Source organism: Acanthochromis polyacanthus, chromosome 4 (genome assembly GCF_021347895.1).
Source record: "Acanthochromis polyacanthus isolate Apoly-LR-REF ecotype Palm Island chromosome 4, KAUST_Apoly_ChrSc, whole genome shotgun sequence".
Classification (NCBI taxonomy): domain Eukaryota; kingdom Metazoa; phylum Chordata; class Actinopteri; family Pomacentridae; genus Acanthochromis; species Acanthochromis polyacanthus.
This window is the reverse complement of record NC_067116.1, coordinates 9,705,844-9,721,986: the sequence shown is the minus strand read 5'-3', so window position 1 is coordinate 9,721,986 and position 16,143 is coordinate 9,705,844. Positions and strand designations below refer to the sequence as shown.

The window sequence follows — 16,143 nt, the reverse complement described above, 5'->3', positions numbered from 1 at the left end:
CCTCAATGTATATTTTCCAAAAATGTGTGTCGTCTATAAATACAAATATAAAAGAAACAATGAAATTACTATTGACAATTACAAATGTGTATTGCTTACAATGTTAGTGTAAGAAATCCTGAATTGAAATGAAAGATAATGCAACTGAAGCAGTCATTACAAGAGCAACATAACATAAACATACATAAATAAAAGACGCATAGTCCGTCTGGGGTCTGGCTGATTTTTTTTTATATATACACCACAAACCTGGTTGGAATCAAATAAGCTTTGGTATATGTGATGACAACTATGTGGGTGACAACTACCTAAAAGAACTGAAAAATCCATCCATCCTCTATATACCGCTTTATCCTCACTAGGGTCGCGGGAGGTGCTGGAGTCTATCCCAGCTGACTCGGGTGAAGGCAGGGGACACCCTGGACAGGTCGCCAGTCTGTCGCAGGGCTACATATGCAGACAAACAATCACATTCACACCTACGGGCAATTTTAGAATAACCAATTAACCTCAGCATATTTTTGGACTGAAAGATCCCAGACCCAGGCCGGGATTTGAACCGGAGATCTTCTTGCGGCAAGGCGAAAATGCTAACCACTGTGCAGCCCCTGAAAAATCCAACTTACAAATAAAAAAAAATGACAACTTATATACCCCAGGTGTACTGATGAGGGTGAAATCCTGTTCAGATTTTGCTCTAAGGTCCAACGCTGTCATGCGGTGACAAGTCGAAAGGCCATGAGATATGGTTAAAAGATTTTTTAAGAACCCCCATCTTCTCCCATCCCTCCCACTCTCCACCTCTCTACCTATAGTTTTCTACCCATCTACCTCTCTATGTCTTCTGTCCCTCTCAACCCACCAGCCAGCAGGCAGATGGGTCCCCCCACATAAAGAAGATTCTTCCCTGTTAAAAGGATCTATTACTTCTGAGAGAACAAAACAATGAAATCACAGCATCCAAAGCTGCTGCTAACCTGTTAAAATTAAAATAGTGCATTTTTGACCAAAGGCTGCACAGTGGTGTAGTGGTTAGCACCTTTGCCTTGCAGCAAGAAAATCCCCAGTTCAAATCCCGGTCTGGGCCTGGGATCTTTCTGCATGGAGTTTGCATGTTCTCCCTGTGCATGTGTGGATTTTCTCCGGTACTTCGGCTTCCTCTCACAGTCCAAAAATATGCTGAGGTTAATTGGGTACTCTAAATTGCCCGTAGGTGTGAATGTGAGTGTGATTGTTTGTCTGTATATGTAGCCCTGCAACAGACTGGCGACCTGTCCAGGGTGTCCCCCGCCTTCACCCGAGTCAGCTGGGATAGGCTCCAGCACCCCCCGCGACCCTAGTGAGGATAAAGCGGTGTATAGAGAATGGATGGATTTTTGACCAAGGGGAAAAACCAGGGGAAATCTTAGCTTGGTGTAAAAAACAACAGCAGACTGAAAGGTCTATTACCAGCCTTAAAAATGATAAGAGGGAAGGCATTGTAGATCCTGTTGCCATAAATGACACATTTAGAGATTTTTATGAAAGACTCTATAGTTCTGAACTAAACGTAGGGTTAACAGATCATGGCTCAGACCCATTCCTAAACAAACTTAGTTTCCCCCAAATAGAGGAATGTGAAAGCTTGACATTGCAAGAGATCTCAGTAGCAATACGATGCATGAATTGTGGGAAAGCAGCAGGCTCAGCTGTCCTACCCATCGAAATCAATAAAACATTTGAATCAAAACTCAGAACACCCTTTCTTGAAACATTTTTAGAATCTCTTCAAAAAGGCATACTACCTCCCTCCTTGAGGGACACCCTGATTACTCTACTCCCGAAGCCCAGTAAACCCGATGATAAGTCCAAAAATACGAGGCCAATCAGCCTTGAATTTGGACTTGAAAATACTCTGCAAAATCTTAGCTAAAAGATCGGAGTCTTTATTACCAGGTCTAATAATGGAAGACCAAAATGGCTTCATGCAGGGACGGATTGAACGTTATCTCATTCGTAGTGTCTACAGATACGGACCCTTACGCGTAGCCTGTGGCCTATGGCTACGGCACTTTCCATTTGCTTCATTAATTCTCGCTGCCTGAAATACCCCAGCGCCCGCTGTCTTTGGCCAGTTATTTAAAAAGTAATAAAGATGAATGAGATCGCCGCGGTGTAGAAAGGTTTATAATAGAGTATAAGATGTATTTCAGTAGATCTATGTCATGGTTAAAGTTATATAACAGCTGTATACATACAAAATCACGGCATGAAACAATGGCAGTGTATATGTCATATATGCCCTATATCCGTACCTCTAGTACAGATGCTACGGGTACGGGTCCGTACCTCTAGCATCAATCTGTTTCATTCGGTCGTTTGACCGAAGGGCTGGTCCACATCTGGGCCAGTGCGCTGGTATTTATGAAATAATTTTGTTTATTTATCCATATGCGGCCGAATGGGATGAACGTCCAACCATTCATCAGCTCTGTACAGGCACGCAGGCCCACATGCATCACACCACACGCACGCTCAGCCTCACCCTCAGGTGACAGCTCTGGGCTGAGTAGAGTTTAGACCATAGACTGTATATATAGTGGACGTAGCATCTGGCTCCAGAATTGAAGCCAACTCAGAAGTGTCAAAAATTTGCAATATCACGCCGTTCACTAGGGTTGGCTCCAAAAAGCTTTTTTCTCCATAGACCCCAATTCATTTTTGGAAAAAATAAAATTTGATACTGATTTTCTACAGCTCAGGATTTTTTCCCCGTTAGTTTTCATGGTCAAAATGAGAGATCAGGTGGCCAATCTTAAAATAAATCAATACTGAATTTTAAATAAATCGTTAAAGTTGGCGGAGCAAGGGGGTGTGGCTATACTTGATAGACAGCAACAGAAGTCTCTGCGGTAAAATGTGGGCGGGATAAGAGAGTCCTCAGCCAATCCTGCCCCTAGTTGCTCTGCAGTCCAGCCTGTTTGATGACGCTTTTTACGTCACTGGCTCCAAAAAATCCAAAACGGCGACCAGGAAGTAGCAAAATCCGGGCTTCATTTTCTCGGCGTTGAAACCAACGGGTGACGTCAAGGGTAGTTTACGCCTGGTTTAGACTTGATATCGCGGTGTGTGCAGTAAAGCCCAGCCAGGCAGTTGGAGATGGAGAAGAATGTCAAAAAACGTAAGGGAGGGGCTAAAAAGCTCAGAGAAAAGAGAAGAAAAGCTCTCGAAGCGTCGGCCGGACAGAGTAAAACGATAACAGAAATGTTTGCTGTAGCCGCTGCCGGTCCATCACAGGCAGGACCACCTGTCGATGAAGAGGCTGAGCCAACAAGCGAGAATGAGGATGCAGATCGATGTGAAGAAAGCGAGGCTGGAGTGGTGAGCATGAAAGAATCCTGCATTTCACTATATCTTCGAGGATGTCTGAATATGTTGCCTTTAGTAGAGAAATATCAAGCTGTTAGCATCAGTGGTGTAAACTCTTAGCCCAAGCCCATGGTCTATCCACGGTAGCCTTATATGCTAATTGGCTAGTTAGCCAAATGTAGCTGTCTCCTGCAATACAAACGCAGCTCGTATTGGGCACAACAACGAAAACAAATTCATTCGGCCATGGTATAGAATTGCATGAACTTGAAAGAAGTCACACACTCAAGCGCACCCTGGCTAGTTAGTATTGCCCTGACGACAGGACCTGAACGACACTCAAGACTTTGACTTTTCTTGTCCTCATGTGTTTTCGAGTCATTTCCATGGATACATCCGCTGACAAAATGTAGTTGTTCAAATTAAGCTGTCAAAATATTCAAATGTGATTTCTATTCTTCCATCTGCATATTACATTTTTTTCCCAATGGTCTTAATGTGTGTTTCACAGGTAAAATGTTTGAAAAAGGATTTTTTTTATGGTCTGATTTGTAATCAACTCTATGAGCTGGTGTCTAAAGTGTGTGTGTGTGTGAATGGGTAAAGAAGACTACAGTATAGTGCTACATAATAATAGCAGTAGTAGTAGTCAGTGGCGGTTTTTTGCACAAGCCAACTAGGCGGCCGCCTAGGGTGGCAAACTCAAGGGGGCGGCATGAAGGTGTGGGGGGGGGGGATAATTAAATACAATTCCCTTCATAAGCACGCAGCTGAGTAAGCATCCATTGACACCCTGATGGTGTTACGTTACATAACAAATGGCGCCCTCCTGAGGTCAAGACTCAGAGGTGCGCCCTCTGCTCTCTGACCGACGAGACCGTCTGCCACCCTCTGGCGACAGGTGGCGGGGGGGTGCGCGGCTGCGGCGGAGAAGGCGAAGACAGCCCGATAGTGTATATATTCCTTCCCCCCCCCCCCCCCCCCCCCCCGGCAACAGGAAAGGCGAGAGGGGTTCGTTTTTACCGGTGACTGGGCGCGACAGACTGACTTGCCTAGGGAGTCAATAATGCTAGAACCGCCACTGGTAGTAGTAGTACTAGTAGTAGCCTAGTAATAGTAATAATAATAGTAGTAGTAGTAGTAGTAGTAGCAATTTTTAGTGCCAGGTGGGCTGGGCTGGTCCAAAAAGTCCCGGGCCGAATGCCGAATTTGACTCCCAATCCGGCCCTGGCTTCATGACTGCCCGTTAGGGTTTCCACAACATGAGGAGGGTCTTGAACATCTTACATGACCAGAGAGGGGTGTCAGATACAGCCTTCTTAGCACTAGATGCTGAGAAGGCCTTTTGACAGAGTGGAATGGACTTATTTACTCGAAATTATTAGATGTTTTGGCCTGGGAGAGGGTTTTTGTAACTGGGTTAAACTTTTGTACAAAGATCCCTATGCAGAAATTATTACCAACAACAATATTTCAAAACTAATAGTGATCAGAAGAGGCTGTAGACAGGGCTGCCCTGTCGCCTCTACTATTCATTACAGCAACTGAACCATTTGCAATTGCTGTGAGAGAGCATAATGATTACAGGCATAAAGATATTTTTTTCTTAGAAAATTGGATAGTTCTATCCCAGCCCTTCTTGATCTTATTAATCATTTGGAAAAATCTCGGGCTACAAAATTAATAACTCAAAATCCTCCATAATGCTTCTCAACTCGGAGGACAGGATTAATCCACCTATCCCTGCTCGCCATTTTTAGAATAGCGGATTCCTTTACTTACCTTGTCACCTCCACCATTTTTTTTCCAGAATGACAAAATTATTCAATAACTTTTATGGAACAATAAGAGCCCAAGGCTCCTTTGTCTCTCCTGTACTTACCCAGTGACAGAGGAGGGTTACAGTGCCAAATATGCGATGGTACTACTGGTCAGTCCAGCTAAGGACGCTAATGTTTTATTTCACTACAGATGGATCCCTTCCATGGAAGGTTATTGAGTCACACTCCCTAAGGCTCCCATTCCCCACTTACGTGTACTCAGATGAACCTAAAAAACTCAAAACGTTCTCCACTAATCCTATCATTCAAACATGATAGGAATCTGGCAGGAAGTCAAGAAATATCTAAAAGATTTCACCCTCCCTTTCTGTTTCACCCCGGGAAAAGGGGATGCAGGTTCTAAACTGTGGGCAGGCAGAGGGACGAAACAAATAAAAGACATTTATGGTATTAATGGGAATATTTAGCATTCAATATAATGTTAAGCATGGGGTGTATAAATATAATATCCCTCACAAACATTTCTTCAAATACCTTCAGTTAAGGAGTTTCATTAGAGCAAATCAAAATCAATACGTCCTGCCCGCCCCTGACCCTATTGGAGAAAACTCTTATTAAGAATCTTTTGGAAAGGGAATCATCTCTGAATTTTATGACTTCTTCTGACTCTAAGTTAATGCATGCAAATCTGATTTACAGGAGGATTTAACACTGAAACAGTGGCACAGCGCATGTAAGGCAGCCCAGACAGGGACGAATAATACTTGCTTAAAACTCCAACAATACAACTGGCTGATGAGGGTGTATACCACTCCAGAAAAATTGAACAATTTAATATGAATATTCCAGACATTTGCAATAGGTGTGGTATAGATAAGGGCACAATCTTTCACTACTGCAGAGCCCAAGAGTGGGGGAGTTTTGGGAGGAGGTTAGATTAAATGTGCAGGACATCCTCTCAATCAAAATTAGAGCTAGATCCCAAACTCTATCTACTTGGCCTCTACCCAGCTGTACATAATATAAAACATCATGAAAGAATCTTTTTAAATATTTGTTTTTTACAAGCAAAAAGGACAATAGCTTAACATGGAAAAGTACAAGTAAGCCTGTATTGCAATGTAGTTTTGGGAATTATCTTCCTGCCTACCTCTGGAAAGAAATTTCTTAGATTGTTACGAAAAAAACAGGAGACATTTCAAAAAGTGTGCGGTCGATTTATCCATTATACTAAAAACAATGATCTATCTCATCTGTTGAACAAAGGGAGAAGAAGAATTGCACCTCTGCTAAGTTCTGTAGTGGGACTCAAACAACGATGAGTCCCACTACAGAGAGGAGGTTAGAATTGCTGGTTGACTGGTACAGAGACAACAACCTCTGCATCAACGTTAAGAAGACCAAGGAGATGGTGGCGGATTTCCGCAGAGCCAGACGTCCCCCCGTCCCCTGCACATCGACGGCGCTGATGTAGAGGTGGTCTCCACCTACAGATACCTGGAGTACACCTGTCTGAGACCTCAACCTGGACCCACAACACCTCCCAGCTGATTAAGAAGGCCCACCAGCGCCTCTACTTCCTCAGGAAGCTGCGGCGTGCCGGTCTGGGGGCCCAGTCCTGAAGAGCTTCTACCGAGGGTGGGCGGAGAGCATCCTCAGCACTGGCATCCAGTGGCGGCTGGTGAATTTTTCTTTGGGGGGGCGCACTTATTTACCAAACCAAATAGCAGAGTCGGCAACACCGCAATACAAGAATTGATGTAAATTATGTTGATGTGCTATTACTATGCACCACTACGAGGGTACACCTAAGCACTACTGCTGAGTCAAATAGACAATAAATGCACATAAATGTTACCAGCTAGTGAATTTGAATTTATCTCCCCAGTGTTTGATATGATTGCTCCAGATAAGGTGTAATTGGTACACACCAAACCCTTAAAATCTCCTTTTCTATAATTAAACAATAAGAATGTATAAATATGCAAATCTATTTTTTTACTTCAAAAGTAAAAAAGGAAAATTCATTTTTCCAGCTTCGAAGAGTGGCCAAGTGCTTCTTCTGTCCAGCAAAATCTTTGGAAACAGTATTTATATTACATACTCAAATAAACAAAAACAAATCCATACCTGTGAAACCAACTCATTTTTGGGGGGTGCTCAAGCACCCCCTAAATTGAATCCCAGCACCCCTAAAGTTTGAGAGATTTTTTTTGTATTGCATGTTCTTGTTTTTTTTTTAACAAACCAGAAAAGTGTAAAATCATACAAGCACTTGGTTGATACGTAATGTTTTAACAAGAAAAATACAGCAACTCCTCTCCCCCTATCTTGCCTCAAAAATGATTTGATCCCGTCCAACTTCCCGACTCGGCTCTGAGCCTTTATGCTTACCTGCAGAGCTAAGCCTGCTCCCACAGAAGGACATGTTTCGTTAGCAGTGCAAGTACCTGGTTTAAATCAGGATACGTGGCACAATTCTTTACTTCTACCACTCAATACAACACATTATTATCATTACAAGTCCTCGTTTTTGCTGCATTTAATCACAGGTTACTGTTATGTTGTTAGGCAGGAGTTAGCTGACGTTCTTCTAGCTAGCAACGTTACAGGAGTCAGTGTCTGTTTGAACAGACTGAGAGAACTAGCTGTGTGTCAGTGCATGTGTTAATATTAAAGCCAAGGTGCTACTGACTAGCTAACTGACTGGATGCCCGTTAACATTATGAGACAGATGAGAGACAGCAGACCAGGGAAAGAATGCTGTGCATCACATTTCAAATAAAAGTCAAAAACGATGACGACGACGACGAAACACCGGTTTTGGCGCGGATTCGCGAGCTATCGCGCGATTTCGGAACGAGATTTGCTTTTACAGTGTCCTGAGATTTGGATACAGACCACAACAAAGAGCGATCGCCAGGAGGTTTTCGTTCACTTCTCATCTCTAGTATGTTGTGGGACTCATTGAGACTATCCAAGTTGGTCAGTGTGGGAATAAAGCACATTAGGACGGACTTTGACGTCGGTGGGGGTAATGCCCCATACTTTTCGCTAGCTGAGCTGCTAGCTGAGCTGCTAAGCTGCCTGCCTGGCTAAATACTGGAGCTATGTCGAAAATTCATTTCTCCATCACTCACATGTATGAAATGACATATGAAAACAGACCCCAGGTTGAAAAAAAAACGAAGTTCCCCTTTAATCATGCATGGCAACAGGAAATTCTGATTCAGCTGAAAATTACTTGGGGGGGGGGGGGAGGCCTGAAGCTGAGAGATTATAGTAAAATAGAAGTCATTTAGACTGATAAAAATGATCAAAAACATAATAATACTAGACTTGTTTAAGTCAGCAAATATAATGAAAAGTTAACTTACATGTTCTTCAATCTTTTCTCACTATCTTCAGTTCAAATATTTCACAAATCTATAAGAGTTCTATACTACTATGAACACTATATACAAGTCAGTTCACTGTAACACTCCTATTTTGCCAATTTTCTTCTCTTTGCAGCAAGCTGTGTAAGTCTCTGGACAGCCTTCCTTTTCAACTGCTGCTCGTGGGCTTTCTTGCAGCCATTTCCTTCTCTTTCAATGTTCTTAGACCCTCCAGAAAAACGCGATTATGCGATCGCACGATTCCCGCATTAATCACCAAAATGCCGCCGATTATGCGGGGTCAATTATTTCCCAAAAGGCTGCATAATCCCCGCAAAACAGCACATAATTCCCGCCAAGAATTTCACATTTCCACGAAAAAAAGAGAAATATGCGGGTCTCGCTTGATTTCACAATTTCCGCATAAAATGAGAAAAACTATAACCCAATATAAATGGAGTTGGAGTGGAGTTTTAATGTGACGCCTGGCCTGACATAATCAGTTCGCGCATTCACACACACACACTAGAAGCACGAGCTGATGCGGAGCGCGGGTGCCAGTGTTGCCACTTAGCGACTTTCTCGCTAAATCTAGTGACTTTCCAAAGCGTCCTAGCGACTTTTTTTGTCAAAAGCGACTAGCCACAAATCTAGCGACTTTTCTGCCGTTTTGGAGACTGACAGGAAAACTCGGATCATTCTGCAGTTACGTCACTGTCCTCAACAAGCAGCAGGTGCTGCTGTGAGCTAGCCTAGCCGCGCTAGACAACCCACGGCAACGAATTTAATTCTCTGCCAGGGAGGGTCTAGTTAGCCTCCATAAGGCTCGAGGGCTGGATTCTCCTAAAAACTGGCTGGGACCAATCACCATGAAGTGTAGAGTCAGAAGGCGGGCGTAACTAAGTGACGACAGAGATGATGATTCTGACAGAAACAACCACGCACAATAAACAGTTATCTTTCGACTCGGCTTGGCCACAGCCCTTAAAGATTTGAAGTAAAATTCAACTTGAAAGATAAACAAAGGACGCACTTAAGTGTTTCATTGAGAAGAAAGACATATTTGGACTTATGCCGACGGGATATGGCAAATCCTTAATATACCAGTTGGCTCCGCGGCTCCGCTGGTTGGGAAGCTAATGGGACTTAGCCACAATCCGCCGGGCTCTAGGAACTACGTCAGCCTATTCTTGCGTTGATGGTTGTATACCTCCCAATTGCCTGCAGAGGGATTTGATAGACAACCCTTTTAGCCCGCCTCCCTCCCTGTCCGAGCGTCCCTAGAACCCTTGTGCCGTCAGAAACATGGAGCTAGCATGGCTAGGCTAGCTGTGAGCTCTCCCCCTCCCAAAGCACAGGCTGTCAGTCCAGTAACCCCGCAGCAGACCCAGTGTCTGATTAGAGGACACATCCCCTGCGGCCAGACGGCAGATGAATCGCGCATATTTTGCATATTTCACAACTATTCTCAACGGATTAGACGAGTCACAGAATGTTCAAATTTGAAATTAAATCGTCAGAAACCCGCGATCCGCGGAAATTGCCATGCATGTTTAACACAATAATCGTCATTAATATAAACATAAAACAACATAAAAACAAGGTTAAAAAAAAACATTATTCTGAAGGTGTGGCGGCTTTTATTTTGCCGTGGCGGTGCGCCACAATCAATTACATGTAGAGGAAACCCTGAAAGCAATAAAAATTTGTCACTTTGCCTGAAAAAAAATACTGAAACCATTAGGCATTATACTATTATAACTTGCATGTGACAAATAAACTATCTTATCTTATCTTAGGCTTTGAGCCCAAAGTGCTTCTGTCAACTAACATTAAATATTTACGATGAAAAATAAGAAAAACAGTCCATTCCTCAGATTCAGAACATGAAAATCAACAGGCTTTCAGTCTAAAGTGCCACTTGTGTCAACTAACATTTCTATTTACATTATTAAATGACAAAAAAGTAAATCCTCACATTTTAGAGAATTAAAGCCAGCACCTCTACATCTGTGTTATTTTGTTGTATGCAAGTTTTGCTCTTCTGTCTTTGAGACATGCAAATTCTCAATGACTCTATGGTTAAAATCTGGGGTCTCCTGACAAGTTTTCTTTTCCATAGAGAGCATGGCCAGTGCATTAAGACGATCCTGCGACATGTGTTCCTGAGGAGTCTGATTCTTTTTAGTTTGAGAAGCAACTCTCAGATCAGCTGTCATCATTGGAGTCGTGATGAGGATCTTCAGAGAGACACAGTCTCTGAGAAGGTGTCCTGAAGATTGTTGCTCATGAAGAGCTGGACAGAGCCACAGCACCATTGCAACTCCTGAACTCTGTGTTGCTGAAGATGAGCGACAGTTCAGTTTTCAGCTTGCCCTTGTTCAGCATTGACAGGCCTCCATGGTGGTGTTGAGCGCTGCTTCAGGGAACTGGCTGTCGTACTCCTGGAATCTGTCTCCTTGAAGCAGTGTAGCACTGATTAGGTGTTTGGTGATGGCAAACCTCTCTTTTGCATGGCCCAGGATTGTGTCACAAAACCTATAAAAGAAAGACACACATTATATCACACAGAACCTACATAAAAGTGTCTTGTCCAATTGTTCACATAAGAGCTTACTATGATTATAACACTGTAAAAGACCATACAACACACTCAGGTCATGCCCATATTATTTAACCTTATTTGGAAAATGTTTATCTACAACAGAATAGCATATACTTTATTGGAGAAATTGGAGGTTTGGAATATGGTTGTGGACACCCTCATGTCCTTCTTTAATTTATCAGGTTTCAAACATGTTACTTTACAGAGGAAAATAACAGACTTCAGCCTTGATACCAGTGTTAAATTCAACACAGATAATCAATTATTGGTTGCTGACATATGTGTATGCACTAGCAGCTGTTGTGCAGTTGAATTCTGTGTTTCATAAACGCCCTGCTATCTACATGTGGCAGGTCTGCTCAGCAGGTTTATCAGTGCTACATGGAGCCATGCTGTTCAGATTGCTAAGGCCAGGAGGAACCACTGCCAGTTGATATTAGATTTATTTATGAGCTGTGTGTCCTGATGAGTGGTGAGAAAAGTTTGTATTGTTCAGGTCACCACTCATCAACTTCACGGAGAGACGACGTCCACATATATATAGAAAGGAATAACAACAGGAAGGACAACAATCACAGACATATTGTAGGATACTAAGTTACCAGAGCCTCAGCTTGATCTCACCTCTGTAGCTATCCTCTGTAGTTCATCTGGTCCCAGTGTGCGGCGCTTCTTGGCCAGCTGCTGCTGAGGCACACAGCTGTGATGTTCTTCACTGACAGTAGGGAGGGAGTCTCTGACCAGCCCAAGAGAAAAAAGGTAGCACTTTCTATGAAGCCCACATTGATATTGCATTATAATGGCATCCATAATGCATTATAATGCATTCATAATGCCTCATAACTACACTTATAAGCAAACATAATGCTTCATGATGCTTTATATCAACGGTCATAAACATTATAATGTCATTTATAATGAATTATAATGACTTGTTCCATGGATGCTCATGAATACTCATGAACACTACATCCATAATGCTTTATGAGGTATGAAGCCCCGACAATCACAATGCACTATGAGGGCATTCATAATGCTTCATAACTACACTCGTAATGCTTTATGCACTGAAAAAGTAAAACAAAGCTATTGTACATTTAATGTATATTTTCACATTCGAATAACTTAAAATTATTTGGTTGATCACTGAATCAAATGTTTTTAGGTTTGAATCTAGTATTTTTTACATTTAATGAATGTAAAATTTGCCGCAGGACATGAAACTGGAATTCTTCATTTGATCAGGATATTGTTTTAAATTGAATGTGGTTTGTGGGTGTAGTACACACGTATTCTAGGGGCGGGTAACGCGCCAGAATGGTGGTTGCACCTGCCTGACCTAGAAAATGAAAGAAGACGGAGGATTGATACGAAAAAGGTCGAAGTGGCGGCAAAAGTGAAGAGACGGAGAACAGTAACCAGCACAACCTCACTGTTTTCAGAGAGCCCGTGGCACGAAAAGCAACTTTTGTAGTGAGTATTAAACAGTAGACATTATTATACCGACGACGGTAACTTAAATTCAAGTAAATGTGTATCTGCCTTTGGCTTTACGATCGAGAGCGTGTGTGTGATAGCATTGTTTAGCTAGCGCTAATGTTAGCATACATTGTTTAACCTTTAGCTAGCAAGTACCTGGCTAACTGAACCTGATATTCGTTAGTAGTTAACGGTGACAACGTTTCTCAGCTAGAAGTCGCTGTGACGGTTTTCTGGGCTCATTATGTCAAAGTAGCCAGCGGTCACAGCCACCGCCGCCTTACGTCGCGGCTGTTTGGCGAGGCGGTCTGTCGCCGGACGACATAATGAGCCCGGTTGACATTTGCCCCGACCGCCAGCGACTCCCGGGCTTATTGTGTTGTCCGGCGGCGGACCGGCGACCGGGCTGAAGCGGGCACGATATCTCCATTTAGAAAATAGCTGTTGCAGGCAGGACGGTGGTCAACCGCGGCTCATAGCGTTTTCCTACGGTGACCGGAGTTCAACCGGGAATCATTTCTGTGCTGAAATCGGCAGGTGCAGGGGGTGGGGGAGGGTCGATATTGGTCTCACGGTATTAAAAAAACAACAGAAGATGGCTCAGTGGTCGTTCAAGCAGTCCAGTTGCTGGTGGTATCGACCATTGCTTACTGTTATTCTGTTTGAGAAGAGTTTCTATTAAGTTTTGTGTTTTAGCCATATGCTGAACAAAACACAGTATGGGAGACGCCAGTGTTTACAAATAGTGACGTCACGAAGTCACGTGATTACGGCGCTGGTTGGCAAGAGGAACCTGAGGAACAATGGCTGATGATAGCAATGCGATCTATTCCTTTCGTGAAATTGTCCGATTATGCTCAATCCTTATCACCTGAGGCCCGACAAATATACCGTGAGTAAGCTGAGATATCAGGGAAACGGTAAAACCTTGTCAGATCCCTACAATTTGAAGACTGAGTGGGTTGACGATCTTCATTGTGCCGGACATTTCCTTCACCGACATTTATTTTTAATTGATTGACAACGCTGGCAGTTCACCCACCCAAAAATATATAATTATGAATTAAAAATAATATATCTTCTGTTAATCTCACAAGATGTCAAAGAAACGTCAAGAAGTTGCTGTATTTTTTGTCTGCAGTATGGCTTCTATGGAACAGTAACAGACCCACAGCATTGGTGATCGAAAATAGGACAATTCTAAAAAACGGTCGCTAGACGCATACGGAAACAAATATGGTTACAAATAGGAGGCTGCTGGCTTAAGGAGATGTTATTGAATATGCTTCATTCGACTTTAGTATACTTCATTCGCCTAAAAAGCGATCGGTTAACACATGACAACACTGAACCAAACCGAAAGTGGAGAGATCGCTTCACACGAAGGATGCGACACTAATCAATATCTTTTGGTAAATAAGCTCAAAGTTAGACATACTAAACATGCTAAACTGTTGAATAGTTTACCTGAAGAAAAGTGGGAGCCACAAACACGATCTTCTGCTGCTTACTGGGGTACAATTTTTCCTGTTGAGGCTGAAGCCACCGCCATCTTCTCTCTCCTGACATCGGTATTCGGTGAAATTTCAAGCCTGATCCCTTCTCAAACGCTTCGTACAACCAACCAAGTACACACGCTATTAACCACTGTGTACATACATGTTGCAATTTCATTCATGAAAAGCGATAACTTTACGTATTTGTTTCAAACCCGATACCGTTCTCGTAGCAAGCCGTTATGTTACTGCCGGTTCTTGCCAACCAGTAGCAGTCTTGTACCACGTGACCATAGCAAATTGACGACACGCTGGCGTCTCCCATAAAAGCTAGAGGTGGTTAAGTCTCAATATTTTATTTTGATCTTACTGTTCTTCTGCTTTAAAGGTTTTCAAGTCAGGTGTATAAAATAGGTGGCAATTGCATTTACAATATTTGATGTGAAAATGTAAAATTTGATTATTTCTAGATTCACTGCTGAAATTATTTTTTCCAAGCATTTTTCAGTTTACGTACTTGAATTTCTTTTAAATTATGATTAATATTTAAGTGCCACAATATTACACATTTTTGGGAAGCAAATGTGATATTAGGAAAATAATTATTTTATGCAATAATTATTTTGGCTGGTTTAAAATGGAATCATGAAGGACTCCTAAAGCTACACATTTTAGCAAGTTTTGTCAATATCAAAAGGGTATTTGTGTCTATGAAACAAATGATTGCCTACTTTATAACTAATGTTTCTCATTCAACTACAGGGAAGCTATGCTTGCACTAGGAATTTGAAATGAAGAGCCACTGTGGCTCACTCATAAGAATAACAATGAGCCACCTTATGTTAATGGAATATTTGTCCATTGGGCAAGTGGTTTTGAAGTTGTTTTCATCTCTTTGTAGGTTCTCCCAAGGATTACGTCTGAAGCAGACAGATCTTATTGAAGATGGTGTTGCAGGCAGTAGCAGGACCTTAACCAAGATGGCTTCATCTCTGAGAAAAGTATAAAACAGACTACATTTTTGCTTTTATTTAACCTACTTTGAATTAAATGTGCAGGGACCATAATCAGGCCATTCAAAATTGAATTTGTATAACGTGAAAAGGAGAATAACATCTCAAATTAAATTTCCAAAGTGGAATATGATTGAAGCCTTTGTTAACAGGAACAGAATTTCAAATCATGCTGATGGGCTGCATGATTTGAAATTTTGTCAAAACCTACCATGGCTTTACAGTTAGTTTTTGAGTACCATAGTTGAGGCTGGATGTGTGAATATAGTAATACACCTTAACAAAGCAGCTTAACTGAATTGTCATTGTTTCCTACATGCAGGCCTGCAATCGTGCTGTGTGCAAACTTCGAGTTCAAGGTCAAATGAAAGTTGGTGGCCATCATTGCTTTTTTATGCTGGACGAAAGCAAGTTCTCACACAAAAGAAAGGTAAGATGCGTTTTTATGATACGTGTGTGTGCGTGTGCGTGTGCGTGCGTGCGTGCGTGCATTTCTATTCAAGGAAATGTCATTACCTGTGCATGTAACTATTAACCCTTTAAGCTTCAGTCAATTCCAGCCGTTTCAGTACAAAAAATCGCTAATATTCTATTTTAAATAAAAAAATTACGAAAAATACGGGGGAAATTGGACGGGCATCGCAGTGCTTTTCCTTGAAAGGACCGATTCGGGGATTTTATACCGACTTCAGACATGTTTGGACAAATAGTTTACTGGCTGTGTTGTCTGGATGTAAAAGGTTGGATTATGCCGTTTTGTGGAATCTTTTTTTTGTGTATAATAATGAACCCGGAAATGTGAGTCGCGCTGTGGTGCGTTGAAGCCGGTGTATAGAGAACGGATGGATGAATATTTGTTTTTGTCGACAAATGTGTTTTCTCACCCGCTGGTGGTAATCGCATCTGAAAGTGGTTTATAACCGGCGGATTCATGAGAATCTAAGCTTTCCATCGTGTATAGTGTTGTATAAGCGCGTTTCGGCCCGCGGACATTCTTGAAATTCCTATGCAAATTATAGGTTACTGCCCGGCGGTACACTGAAG

The 16,143-nt window shown here is 42.3% G+C and overlaps 1 long non-coding RNA gene across 1 annotated transcript; it reads left to right on the top strand.

Moving 5' to 3' along the window:
• Positions 1-12,481: 12,481 nt before the first annotated feature.
• LOC127533762 (uncharacterized) lies at positions 12,482-15,530 on the top strand. The gene is made up of 3 exons (XR_007941523.1): positions 12,482-12,584; positions 14,988-15,087; positions 15,422-15,530. It is a non-coding gene; the product is annotated as an uncharacterized LOC127533762 (long non-coding RNA).
• The last annotated feature ends 613 nt before the right edge of the window (positions 15,531-16,143 follow it).